The sequence below is a fragment of the Heterodontus francisci genome, unplaced genomic scaffold (assembly GCF_036365525.1).
Source record: "Heterodontus francisci isolate sHetFra1 unplaced genomic scaffold, sHetFra1.hap1 HAP1_SCAFFOLD_51_2, whole genome shotgun sequence".
Classification (NCBI taxonomy): domain Eukaryota; kingdom Metazoa; phylum Chordata; class Chondrichthyes; order Heterodontiformes; family Heterodontidae; genus Heterodontus; species Heterodontus francisci.
The window spans coordinates 8,350,227-8,365,749 of NW_027141369.1; positions in this window are offsets into that span (position 1 = coordinate 8,350,227).

The window sequence follows — 15,523 nt, forward strand, 5'->3', positions numbered from 1 at the left end:
AAGACTATTAGAAAAGTAAGAGGCGACAAGATTGAAGCATATAAGACTATTAGAAAAGTAAGAGGTGATAAGATTGAAGCATAAAAACTATTAGAAAAGTACGAGGCGACAATATTGAAGCATATAAGACTATTAGAAAAGTGAGAGGTGATAAGATTGAAGCATATAAGACTATTAGAAAAGTAAGAGGCGACAAGATTGAAGCATATAAGACTCTTAGAAAAGTAAGAGGTGATAAGATTGATGCATATAAGACTCTTAGAAAAGTAAGAGGTGAAATGATTGAAGCATCTAAGACTATTAGGAAAGAAAGAGGTGATAAGATTGAAGCATATAAGACTATCAGAAAAGTTAGAGGCGACAAGATTGAAGCATATACGACTATTAGAAAAGTAAGAGGTGTTAAGATTTAAGCATATAAGACTATTAGAAAAGTAAGAGGCGACAAGATTGAAGCATACAAGACTGTTAGAAAAGTAAGAGGTGATAAGATTAACGCATACAAGACTCTTAGAAAAATAAGAGGTGATAAGATTGAAGCATATAAGACTCTTAGAAACGTAATAGGTGATAAGATTGAAGCATATAAGACTCTTAGAAAAGTTAGAGGTGATAAGATTGAAGCATATAAGACTATTAGAAAAGTTAGAGGCGACAAGATTGAAGCATATAAGACTCTTAGAAAAGGAAGAGCTGATAAGATTGAAGCATATAAGACAATTAGAAAAGTAAGAGGCGACAAGATTGAAGCATATAAGACTCTTAGAAAAGTAAGAGGTGATAAGATTAACGCATATAAGACGCTTAGAAAAGTAAGAGGTGATAAGATTGAAGCATCTAAGACTCATAGAAAAGTAATAGGTGATAAGATTGAAGCATATAAGACTCTTAGAAAAGTAAGAGGTGACAAGATTAATGCATATAAGACTCTTAGAAAAGTAAGAGGCGACAAGATTGAAGCATATAAGACTATTAGAAAAGTAAGAGGCGACAAGATTGAAGCATATAAGACTGTTAGAAAAGTAAGAGGTGAGAAGATTGAAGCAAAAAAACTATTAGAAAATTAAGAGGTGACAAGATTGAAGCTTATAAGACTATTAGAAAAGTAAGCGGTGATAAGATTGAAGCACATAAGACTATTAGAAAAGTAAGAGGCGACAAGATTGAAGCATATAAGACTATTAGAAAAGTAAGAGGTGAGACGATTGAAGCATATAAGACTATTAGAAAAGTAAGAGGTGATGAGATTGAAGCATATAAGACTGTTAGAAAAGTAAGAGGTGACAAGATTGAAGCATATAAGACTATTAGAAAAGTAAGAGGCGACAAGATTGAAGCATATAAGACTGTTAGAAAAGTAAGAGGCGACAAGATTGAAGCATATAAGACTATACGAAAAGTAAGAGGCGACATGATTGAAGCATATAAGACTATTGGAAAAGTAAGAAGTGATAAGATTGAAGCAAAAAAACTATTAGAAAAGTACGAGGCGACAAGATTCAAGCATATAAGACTATTAGAAAAGTAAGAGGTGATAAGATTGAAGCACATAAGACTATTAGAAAAGTAAGAGGCGACAAGATTGAAGCATATAAGACTATTCGAAAAGTAAGAGGCGACAAGATTGAAGCATATAAGACTATTAGAAAAGTAAGAGGTGATAAGATTGAAGCATATAAGACTATTAGAAAAGTAAGATGCGACAGGATTGAAGCATATAAGACAATTAGAAAAGTAAGAGGCGACAAGATTGAAGCATATAAGACTATTAGAAAAGTAAGAGGTGATAAGATTGAAGCATATAAGACTATTAGAAAAGTAAGAGGCGACAAGATTGAAGCATATAAGATTCTTAGAAAAGTAAGAGGTGATAATATTGAAGCATATAAGGCTCATAGAAAAGTAAGAGGTGATAAGATTGAAGCATATAAGACTGTTAGAAAAGTAAGAGGCGACAAGATTGAAGCATATAAGACTCTTAGAAAAGTAAGAGGTGATAAGATTGATGCATATAAGACTCTTAGAAAAGTAAGAGGTGAAATGATTGAAGCATCTAAGACTATTAGAAAAGGAAGAGCTGATAAGATTGAAGCATATAAGACTATTAGAAAAGTAAGAGGCGACAAGATTGAAGCATATACGACTATTAGAAAAGTAAGAGGTGTTAAGATTTAAGCATATAAGACTATTAGAAAAGTAAGAGGCGACAAGATTGAAGCATACAAGACTGTTAGAAAAGTAAGAGGTGATAAGATTAACGCATATAAGACTCTTACAAAAATAAGAGGTGATAAGATTGAAGCATATAAGACTCTTAGAAACGTAATAGGTGACAAGATTGAAGCATATAAGACTATTAGAAAAGTTAGAGGCGACAAGATTGAAGCATATAAGACTCTTAGAAAAGGAAGAGCTGATAAGATTGAAGCATATAAGACTATTAGAAAAGTAAGAGGCGACAAGATTGAAGCATATAAGACTCTTAGAAAAGTAAGAGGTGATAAGATTAACGCATATAAGACGCTTAGAAAAGTAAGAGGTGATAAGATTGAAGCATATAAGACTCTTAGAAAAGTAATAGGTGATAAGATTGAAGCATATAAGACTCTTAGAAAAGTAAGAGGTGACATGATTAATGCATATAAGACTCTTAGAAAAGTAAGAGGTGATAAGATTAATGCAAATAAGACTCTTAGAAAAGTAAGAGGCGACAAGATTGAAGCATACAAGACTATTAGAAAAGTAAGAGGCGACAAGATTGAAGCATATACGACTATTAGAAAAGTAAGAGGCGACAAGATTGAAGCATATAAGACTGTTAGAAAAGTAAGAGGTGATAAGATTAACGCATATAAGACTATTAGAAAAGTAAGAGTCGACAGGATTGAAGCATATAAGACAATTAGAAAAGTAAGAGGCGACAAGATTGAAGCATATAAGACTATTAGAAAAGTAAGAGGTGATAAGATTGAAGCATATAAGACTATTAGAAAAGCAAGAGGCGACAAGATTGAAGCATATAAGATTCTTAGAAAAGTAATAGGTGAAAAGATTGAAGCATATAAGACTCTTAGAAAAGTAAGAGGTGATAAGATTATTGCAAATAAGACTCTTAGAAAAGTAAGAGGCGACAAGATTGAAGCATACAAGACTATTAGAAAAGTAAGAGGCGACAAGATTGAAGCATATACGACTATTAGAAAAGTAAGAGGCGACACGATTGAAGCATATAAGACTATTAGAAAAGTAAGAGGTGATAAGATTGAAGCATATAAGACTATTAGAAAAGTAAGAGGCGACAAGATTGAAGCATATAAGACTGTTAGAAAAGTAAGAGGTGATAAGATTAACGCATATAAGACTATTAGAAAAGTAAGAGGCGACAAGATTGAAGCATATAAGACTATTAGAAAAGTAAGAGGCGACAAGATTGAAGCATATCAGACTATTAGAAAAGTAAGAGGTGATAAGATTGAAGCATATAAGACTCTTAGAAAAGTAAGAGGTGAAATGATTGAAGCATCTAAGACTATTAGGAAAGTAAGAGGTGATAAGATTGAAGCATATAAGACTATTAGAAAAGTAAGAGATGATAAGATTGAAGCATATAAGACTGTTAGAAAAGTAAGAGGTGACAAGATTGAAGCATATAAGACTCTTAGAAAAGTAAGAGGTGATCAGATTGATGCATATAAGACTCTGAGAAAAGTAAGAGGTGAAATGATTGAAGCATCTAAGACTATTAGGAAAGTAGGAGGTGATAAGATTGAAGCATATAAGACTATTAGAAAAGCAAGAGGCGACAAGATTGAAGCATATAAGATTCTTAGAAAAGTAAGAGGTGATACGATTAATGCATATAAGACTCTTAGAAAAGTAAGAGGTGATAAGATTAATGCAAATAAGACTCTTAGAAAAGTAAGAGGCGACAAGATTGAAGCATACAAGACTATTAGAAAAGTAACAGGCGACAAGGTTGAAGCATATACGACTATTAGAAAAGTAAGAGGCGACACGATTGAAGCATATAAGGCTATTAGAAAAGTAAGAGGTGTTAAGATTTAAGCATATAAGACTATTAGAAAAGTAAGAGGCGACAAGATTGAAGCATATAAGACAATTAGAAAAGTAAGAGGCGACACGATTGAAGCATTTCAGACTATTAGAAAAGTAAGAGGTGATAAGATTGAAGCATATAAGACTATTAGAAAAGCAAGAGGCGACAAGATTGAAGCAGATAAGATTCTTAGAAAAGTAAGAGGTGATAAGATTGAAGCATATAAGACTCTTAGAAAAGTAAGAGGTGATACGATTAATGCATATAAGACTCTTAGAAAAGTAAGAGGTGATAAGATTAATGCAAATAAGACTCTTAGAAAAGTAAGAGGCGACAAGATTGAAGCATACAAGACTATTAGAAAAGTAACAGGCGACAAGATTGAAGCATACACGACTATTAGAAAAGTAAGAGGCGACACGATTGAAGCATATAAGACTATTAGAAAAGTAAGAGGTGATAAGATTGAAGCATATAAGACTGTTAGAAAAGTAAGAGGTGATAAGATTAACGCATATAAGACTATTAGAAAAGTAAGGCGACATTACTGAAGCATATAAGACTATTAGAAAAGTAAGAGGTGATAAGATTGAAGCATATAAGACTCTTATAAAAGTAAGAGGTGAAATGATTGAAGCATCTTAGACTATTAGGAAAGTAAGAGGTGATAAGATTGAAGCATATAAGACTATTAGAAAAGTAAGAGGTGATAAGACTGAAGCATATAAGACTGTTAGAAAAGTAAGAGGCGACAAGATTGAAGCATATAAGAATATTAGAAAAGTAAGAGGTGATAAGATTGAAGCATATAAGACTATTAGAAAAGTAAGAGGTGATACGATTAATGCATAAAGGACTCTTAGAAAAGTAAGAGGTGATAAGATTAATGCAAATAAGACTCTTAGAAAAGTAAGAGGCGACAAGATTGAAGCATACAAGACAATTAGAAAAGTAACAGGCGACAAGATTGAAGCATACACGACTATTAGAAAAGTAAGAGGCGACACGATTGAAGCATATAAGACTATTAGAAAAGTAAGAGGTGATAAGATTGAAGCATATAAGACTATTAGAAAAGTAAGAGGCGACAAGATTGAAGCACATAAGACTGTTAGAAAAGTAAGAGGTGATAAGATTAACGCATATAAGACTATTAGAAAAGTAAGGCGACATTACTGAAGCATATAAGACTATTAGAAAAGTAAGAGGTGATAAGATTGAAGCATATAAGACTCTTAGAAAAGTAAGAGGTGAAATGATTGAAGCATCTTAGACTATTAGGAAAGTAAGAGGTGATAAGATTGAAGCATATAAGACTATTAGAAAAGTAAGAGGTGATAAGACTGAAGCATATAAGACTGTTAGAAAAGTAAGAGGCGACAAGATTGAAGCATATAAGAATATTAGAAAAGTAAGAGGTGATAAGATTGAAGCATATAAGACTGTTAGAAAAGTCAGATGTGATAAGATTGAAGCATATAAGACTATGAGAAAAGTAAGAGGTGATAAGATTGAAGCATATAAGACTGTTAGAAAAGTAAGAGGTGAGAAGATTGAAGCAAAAAAACTATTAGAAAATTAAGAGGTGACAAGATTGAAGCTTATAAGACTATTAGAAAAGTCGGAGGTGATAAGATTGAAGCACATAAGACTATTAGAAAAGTAAGAGGCGACAAGATTGAAGCATATAAGACTATTAGAAAAGTAAGAGGCGACAAGATTGAAGCATATAAGACTATTAGAAAAGTAAGAGGTGAGAAGATTGAAGCATATAAGACTATTAGAAAAGTAAGAGGCGACAAGATTGAAGCATACAAGACGATTAGAAAAGTAACAGGCGACAAGATTGAAGCATACACGACTATTAGAAAAGTAAGAGGCGACAAGATTGAAGCATACAAGACGATTAGAAAAGTAACAGGCGACAAGATTGAAGCATACACGACTATTAGAAAAGTAAGAGGCGACACGATTGAAGCATATAAGACTATTAGAAAAGTAAGAGGTGATAAGATTGAAGCATATAAGACTATTAGAAAAGTAAGAGGCCACAAGATTGAAGCATATAAGACTGTTAGAAAAGTAAGAGGTGATAAGATTAACGCATATAAGACTATTAGAAAAGTAAGGCGACATTACTGAATCATATAAGACTATTAGAAAAGTAAGAGGTGATAAGACTGAAGCATATAAGACTGTTAGAAAAGTAAGAGGCGACAAGATTGAAGCATATAAGAATATTAGAAAAGTAAGAGGTGATAAGATTGAAGCATATAAGACTGTTAGAAAAGTCAGAGGTGATAAGATTGAAGCATATAAGACTATGAGAAAAGTAAGAGGTGATAAGATTGAAGCATATAAGACTGTTAGAAAAGTAAGAGGTGAGAAGATTGAAGCAAAAAAACTATTAGAAAATTAAGAGGTGACAAGATTGAAGCATATAAGACTATTAGAAAAGTAAGAGGCGACAAGATTGAAGCATATAAGACTATTAGAAAAGTAAGAGGTGAGAAGATTGAAGCATATAAGACTATTAGAAAAGTAAGAGGTGATGAGATTGAAGCATATAAGACTATTCGAAAAGTAAGAGGTGATAAGATTGAAGCATATAAGACTATTAGAAAAGTAAGAGGCGACAAGATTGAAGCAAATAAGACTATTAGAAAAGTAAGAGGTGATAAGATTGAAGCACATAAGACTATTTGAAAAGTAAGAGGCGACAGGATTGAAGCATATAAGACAATTAGAAAAGTAAGAGGCGACACGATTGAATCATTTCAGACTATTAGAAAAGTAAGAGTTGACAAGATTGAAGCATATAAGACTATTAGAAAAGCAAGAGGCGACAAGATTGAAGCATATAAGATTCTTAGAAAAGTAATAGGTGATAAGATTGAAGCATATAAGACTCTTAGAAAAGTAAGAGGTGATACGATTAATGCATATAAGACTCTTAGAAAAGTAAGAGGTGATAAGATTAATGCAAATAAGACTCTTAGAAAAGTAAGAGGCGACAAGATTGAAGCATACAAGACGATTAGAAAAGTAACAGGCGACAAGATTGAAGCATACACGACTATTAGAAAAGTAAGAGGCGACACGATTGAAGCATATAAGACTATTAGAAAAGTAAGAGGTGATAAGATTGAAGCATATAAGACTATTAGAAAAGTAAGAGGCCACAAGATTGAAGCATATAAGACTGTTAGAAAAGTAAGAGGTGATAAGATTAACGCATATAAGACTATTAGAAAAGTAAGGCGACATTACTGAATCATATAAGACTATTAGAAAAGTAAGAGGTGATAAGACTGAAGCATATAAGACTGTTAGAAAAGTAAGAGGCGACAAGATTGAAGCATATAAGAATATTAGAAAAGTAAGAGGTGATAAGATTGAAGCATATAAGACTGTTAGAAAAGTCAGAGGTGATAAGATTGAAGCATATAAGACTATGAGAAAAGTAAGAGGTGATAAGATTGAAGCATATAAGACTGTTAGAAAAGTAAGAGGTGAGAAGATTGAAGCAAAAAAACTATTAGAAAATTAAGAGGTGACAAGATTGAAGCATATAAGACTATTAGAAAAGTAAGAGGCGACAAGATTGAAGCATATAAGACTATTAGAAAAGTAAGAGGTGAGAAGATTGAAGCATATAAGACTATTAGAAAAGTAAGAGGTGATGAGATTGAAGCATATAAGACTATTCGAAAAGTAAGAGGTGATAAGATTGAAGCATATAAGACTATTAGAAAAGTAAGAGGCGACAAGATTGAAGCAAATAAGACTATTAGAAAAGTAAGAGGTGATAAGATTGAAGCACATAAGACTATTTGAAAAGTAAGAGGCGACAGGATTGAAGCATATAAGACTATTCGAAAAGTAAGAGGCGACACGATTGAAGCATATAAGACTATTAGAAAAGTAAGAGGTGATAAGATTGAAGCAGATAAGACTATTAGAAAAGTAAGAGGCGACAAGATTGAAGCATATAAGACTATTAGAAAAGTAAGAGGTGATAAGATTGAAGCAAAAAAACTATTAGAAAAGTAAGAGGCGACAAGATTGAAGCACATAAGACTATTAGAAAAGTAAGAGGTGATAAGATTGAAGCACATAAGACTATTAGAAAAGTAAGAGGCGACAAGATTGAAGCATATAAGACTATTGGAAAAGTAAGTGGCGACAAGATTGAAGCATATAAGACTATTAGAAAAGTAAGAGGTGATAAGATTGAAGCATATACGACTATTAGAAAAGTAAGAGGTGTTAAGATTTAAGCATATAAGACAATTAGAAAAGTAAGAGGCGACAAGATTGAAGCATATAAGACTATTAGAAAAGTAAGAGGTGATAAGATTGAAGCATATAAGACTATTAGAAAAGCAAGAGGCGACAAGATTGAAGCATATAAGATTCTTAGAAAAGTAATAGGTGATAAGATTGAAGCAAATAAGACTCTTAGAAAAGTAAGAGGTGATAAGATTAATGCATATAAGACTCTTAGAAAAGTAAGAGGTGATAATATTAATGCAAATAAGACTCTTAGAAAAGTAAGAGGCGACAAGATTGAAGCATATACGACTATTAGAAAAGTAAGAGGCGACACGATTGAAGCATATAAGACTATTAGAAAAGTAAGAGGTGATAAGATTGAAGCATATAAGACAATTAGAAAAGTAAGAGGCGACAAGATTGAAGCATATAAGACTGTTAGAAAAGTAAGAGGTGATAAGATTAACGCATATTAGACCATTAGAAAAGTCAGAGGCGACAAGATTGAAGCATATAAGACTATTAGAAAAGTAAGAGGCGACAAGATTGAAGCATATAAGTCTATTAGAAAAGTAAGAGGTGATAAGATTGAAGCATATAAGACTCTTAGAAAAGTAAGAGGTGAAATGATTGAAGCATCTTAGACTATTAGGAAAGTAAGAGGTGATAAGATTGAAGCATATAAGACTATTAGAAAAGTAAGAGGTGATAAGATTAACGATATAAGATTATTAGAAAAGTAAGAGGCGACAAGATTGAAGCATATAAGACTATTAGAAAAGTAAGAGGCGACAAGATTGAAGCATATAAGAATATTAGAAAAGTAAGAGGTGATAAGATTGAAGCATATAAGACTGTTAGAAAAGTAAGAGGCGAAAAGATTGAAGCATATAAGACTATTAGAAAAGTAAGAGGCGACAAGATTGAAGCATATGAGACTGTTAGAAAAGTAAGAGGTGAGAAGATTGAAGCAAAAAAACTATTAGAAAATTAAGAGGTGACAAGATTGACGCTTATAAGACTATTAGAAAAGTAAGAGGCGACATGATTGAAGCATATAAGACTATTAGAAAAGTAAGAGGCGACAAGATTGAAGCATATAAGAATATTAGAAAAGTAAGAGGTGATAAGATTGAAGCATATAAGACTGTTAGAAAAGTAAGAGGTGATAAGATTGAAGCATATAAGACTGTTAGAAAAGTAAGAGGCGAAAAGATTGAAGCATATAATACTATTAGAAAATTAAGAGGTGACAAGATTGAAGCTTATAAGACTGTTAGAAAAGTAAGAGGTGAGAAGATTGAAGCAAAAAAACTATTAGAAAATTAAGAGGTGACAAGATTGACGCTTATAAGACTATTAGAAAAGTAAGAGGCGACATGATTGAAGCATATAAGACTATTAGAAAAGTAAGAGGTGATAAGATTGAAGCATATAAGACTATTAGAAAAGTAAGAGGCGACAAGATTGAAGCAAAAAAACTATTAGAAAAGTAAGAGGTGACAAGATTGACGCTTATAAGACTATTAGAAAAGTAAGAGGCGACAAGATTGAAGCATATAAGACTATTAGAAAAGTAAGAGGCGACATGATTGAAGCATATAAGACTATTAGAAAAGTAAGAGGTGATAAGATTGAAGCATATAAGACTATTAGAAAAGTAAGAGGCGACAAGATTGAAGCAAATAAGACTTTTAGAAAAGTAAGAGGTGATAAGATTGAAGCACATAAGACTATTTGAAAAGTAAGAGGCGACACGATTGAATCATATAAGACTATTAGAAAAGTAAGAGGTGATAAGATTGAAGCAAAAAAACTATTAGAAAAGTAACAGGCGACAAGATTGAAGCATATAAGACTGTTAGAAAAGTAAGAGGTGATAAGATTAACGCAGATAAGACTATTAGAAAAGTAAGAGGCGACAAGATTGAAGCATATAAGACTATTAGAAAAGTAAGAGGCGACAAGATTGAAGCATATAAGACTATTAGAAAAGTAAGAGGTGATAAGATTGAAGCATATAAGACAATTAGAAAAGTAAGAGGCGACATGATTGAAGCATATAAGACTATTAGAAAAGTAAGAGGTGATAAGATTGATGCATATAAGACTCTTAGAAAAGTAAGAGGTGAAATGATTGAAGCATCTAAAACTATTAGGAAAGTAAGAGGTGATAAGATTGAAGCATATACGACTATTAGAAAAGTAAGAGGTGAGAAGATTGAAGCAAAAAAACTATTAGAAAATTAAGAGGTGACAAGATTGAAGCTTATAAGACTATTAGAAAAGTCGGAGGTGATAAGATTGAAGCACATAAGACTATTGGAAAAGTAAGAGGCGACAAGATTGAAGCATATAAGACTATTAGAAAAGTAAGAGGCGACAAGATTGAAGCATATAAGACTATTAGAAAAGTAAGAGGTGAGAAGATTGAAGCATATAAGACTATTCGAAAAGTAAGAGGTGATGAGATTGAAGCATATAAGACTATTCGAAAAGTAATAGGTGATAAGATTGAAGCATATAAGACTATTAGAAAAGTAAGAGGCGACAAGATTGAAGCAAATAAGACTATTAGAAAAGTAAGAGGTGATAAGATTGTAGCACATAAGACTATTTGAAAAGTAAGAGGCGACAAGATTGAAGCATATAAGACTATTAGAAAAGTAAAAGGTGATGAGATTGAAGCATATAAGGTTATTCGAAAAGTAAGAGGTGATGAGATTGAAGCATATAAGACTATTAGAAAAGTAAGAGGTGATAAGATTGAAGCATATAAGACTCTTAGAAAAGTAAGAGGTGAAATGATTGAAGCATCTTAGACTATTAGGAAAGTAAGAGGTGATAAGATTGAAGCAATTAAGACTATTAGAAAAGTAAGAGGTGATAAGATTAACGCATATAAGATTATTAGAAAAGTAAGAGGCAACAAGATTGAAGTATATAAGACTATTAGAAAAGTAAGAGGCGACAAGATTGAAGCATATAAGAATATTAGAAAAGTAAGAGGTGATAAGATTGAAGCATATAAGACTGTTAGAAAAGTAAGAGGCGAAAAGATTGAAGCATATAAGACTATTAGAAAAGTAAGAGGCGACAAGATTGAAGCATATGAGACTGTTAGAAAAGTAAGAGGTGAGAAGATTGAAGCAAAAAAACTATTAGAAAATTAAGAGGTGACAAGATTGAAGCTTATAAGACTATTAGAAAAGTAAGAGGTGAGAAGATTGAAGCAAAAAAACTATTAGAAAATTAAGAGGTGACAAGATTGAAGCTTATAAGACTGTTATAAAAGTAAGAGGTGAGAAGATTGAAGCAAAAAAACTATTAGAAAATTAAGAGGTGACAAGATTGACGCTTATAAGACTATTAGAAAAGTAAGAGGCGACAAGATTGAAGCATATAAGACTATTAGAAAAGTAAGAGGTGAGAAGATTGAAGCATATAAGACTATTAGAAAAGTAAGAGCTGATGAGATTGAAGCAAATAAGACTATTCGAAAAGTAAGAGGTGATAAGATTGAAGCATATAAGACTATTAGAAAAGTAAGAGGCGACAAGATTGAAGCAAATAAGACTTTTAGAAAAGTAAGAGGTGATAAGATTGAAGCACATAAGACTATTTGAAAAGTAAGAGGCGACACGATTGCAGCATATAAGACCATAAGAAAAGTAAGAGGTGATAAGATTGAAGCAAAAAAACTATTAGAAAAGTAACAGGCGACAAGATTGAAGCATATAAGACTGTTAGAAAAGTAAGAGGTGATAAGATTAACGCATATAAGACTATTAGAAAAGTAAGAGGCGACAAGATTGAAGCATATAAGACTATTAGAAAAGTAAGAGGCGACAAGATTGAAGCATATAAGACTATTAGAAAAGTAAGAGGTGATAAGATTGAAGCATATAAGACTATTAGAAAAGTAAGAGGTGATAAGATTGAAGCATATAAGACAATTAGAAAAGTAAGAGGCGACATGATTGAAGCATATAAGACTATTAGAAAAGTAAGAGGTGATAAGATTGATGCATATAAGACTCTTAGAAAAGTAAGAGGTGAAATGATTGAAGCATCTAAAACTATTAGGAAAGTAAGAGGTGATAAGATTGAAGCATATAAGACTATTAGAAAAGTAAGAGGTGAGAAGATTGAAGCAAAAAAACTATTAGAAAAGTAACAGGCGACAAGATTGAAGCATATAAGACTATTAGAAAAGTAAGAGGCGACAAGATTGAAGCATATAAGACTATTAGAAAAGTAAGAGGCGACAAGATTGAAGCATATAAGACTATTAGAAAAGTAAGAGGTGATAAGATTGAAGCATATAAGACTATTAGAAAAGTAAGAGGTGATAAGATTGAAGCATATAAGACAATTAGAAAAGTAAGAGCGACATGATTGAAGCATATAAGACTATTAGAAAAGTAAGAGGTGATAAGATTGATGCATATAAGACTCTTAGAAAAGTAAGAGGTGACAAGATTGAAGCTTATAAGACTATTAGAAAAGTCGGAGGTGATAAGATTGAAGCACATAAGACTATTAGAAAAGTAAGAGGCGACAAGATTGAAGCATATAAGACTATTAGAAAAGTAAGAGGCGACAAGATTGAAGCATATAAGACTATTAGAAAAGTAAGAGGTGATGAGATTGAAGCATATAAGACTATTCGAAAAGTATGAGGTGATAAGATTGAAGCACATAAGACTATTAGAAAAGTAAGAGGCGACAAGATTGAAGCATATAAGACTATTAGAAAAGTAAAAGGTGATGAGATTGAAGCATATAAGGTTATTCGAAAAGTAAGAGGTGATGAGATTGAAGCATATAAGACTATTAGAAAAGTATGAGGTGATGAGATTGAAGCATATAAGACTATTCGAAAAGTAAGAGGTGATAAGATTGAAGCATATAAGACTATTAGAAAAGTAAGAGGCGACAAGATTGAAGCAAATAAGACTATTAGAAAAGTAAGAGGCGACAAGATTGAAGCATATAAGACTATTAGAAAAGTAAGAGGCGACACGATTGAAGCATATAAGACTATTAGAAAAGTAAGAGGTGATAAGATTGAAGCAGATAAGACTATTAGAAAAGTAAGAGGCGACAAGATTGAAGCATATAAGACTATTAGAAAAGTAAGAGGTGAAATGATTGAAGCATCTAAAACTATTAGGGAAGTAAGAGGTGATAAGATTGAAGCATATAAGACTATTAGAAAAGTAAGAGGTGAGAAGATTGAAGCAAAAAAACTATTAGAAAAGTAACAGGCGACAAGATTGAAGCATATAAGACTATTAGAAAAGTAAGAGGCGACAAGATTGAAGCATATAAGACTATTAGAAAAGTAAGAGGCGACAAGATTGAAGCATATAAGACTATTAGAAAAGTAAGAGGCGACAAGATTGAAGCATATAAGACAATTAGAAAAGTAAGAGGCGACAAGATTGAAGCATATAAGACTATTAGAAAAGTAAGAGGTGATAAGATTGAAGCATATAAGACTATTAGAAAAGTAAGAGGTGATAAGATTGAAGCATATAAGACAATTAGAAAAGTAAGAGGCGACATGATTGAAGCATATAAGACTATTAGAAAAGTAAGAGGTGATAAGATTGATGCATATAAGACTCTTAGAAAAGTAAGAGGTGAAATGATTGAAGCATCTAAAACTATTAGGAAAGTAAGAGGTGATAAGATTGAAGCATATAAGACTATTAGAAAAGTAAGAGGTGAGAAGATTGAAGCAAAAAAACTATTAGAAAAGTAACAGGCGACAAGATTGAAGCATATAAGACTATTAGAAAAGTAAGAGGCGACAAGATTGAAGCATATAAGACTATTAGAAAAGTAAGAGGCGACAAGATTGAAGCATATAAGACTATTAGAAAAGTAAGAGGTGATAAGATTGAAGCATATAAGACAATTAGAAAAGTAAGAGGCGACATGATTGAAGCATATAAGACTATTAGAAAAGTAAGAGGTGATAAGATTGATGCATATAAGACTCTTAGAAAAGTAAGAGGTGACAAGATTGAAGCTTATAAGACTTAGAAAAGTCGGAGGTGATAAGATGAAGCACATAAGACTATTAGAAAAGTAAGAGGCGACAAGATTGAAGCATATAAGACTATTAGAAAAGTAAGAGGCGACAAGATTGAAGCATATAAGACTATTAGAAAAGTAAGAGGTGAGAAGATTGAAGCATATAAGACTATTAGAAAAGTAAGAGGTGATGAGATTGAAGCATATAAGACTATTCGAAAAGTATGAGGTGATAAGATTGAAGCACATAAGACTATTAGAAAAGTAAGAGGCGACAAGATTGAAGCAAATAGGACTATGAGAAAAGTAAGAGGTGATAAGATTGAAGCACATAAGACTATTTGAAAAGTAAGAGGCGACAAGATTGAAGCATATAAGACTATTAGAAAAGTAAAAGGTGATGAGATTGAAGCATATAAGGTTATTCGAAAAGTAAGAGGTGATGAGGTTGAAGCATATAAGACTATTAGAAAAGTATGAGGTGATGAGAATGAAGCATATAAGACTATTCGAAAAGTAAGAGGTGATAAGATTGAAGCATATAAGACTATTAGAAAAGTAAGAGGCGACAAGATTGAAGCATATAAGACTATTAGAAAAGTAAGAGGCGACACGATTGAAGCATATAAGACTATTAGAAAAGTAAGAGGTGATAAGATTGAAGCAGATAAGACTATTAGAAAAGTAAGAGGCGACAAGATTGAAGCATATAAGACTATTAGAAAAGTAAGAGGTGATAAGATTGAAGCAAAAAAACTATTAGCAAAGTAAGAGGCGACAAGATTGAAGCATATAAGACTATTAGAAAAGTAAGAGGTGATAAGATTGAAGCACATAAGACTATTAGAAAAGTAAGAGGCGACAAGATTGAAGCATATAAGACTATTGGAAAAGTAAGTGGCGACAAGATTGAAGCATATACGACTATTAGAAAAGTAAGAGGTGTTAAGATTTAAGCATATAAGACTATTAGAAAAGTAAGAGGCGACAAGATTGAAGCATATAAGACAATTAGAAAAGTAAGAGGCGACAAGATTGAAGCATATAAGACTATTAGAAAAGTAAGAGGTGATAAGATTGAAGCATATAAGACTATTAGAAAAGTAAGAGGTGATAAGATTGAAGCACATAAGACTATTAGAAAAG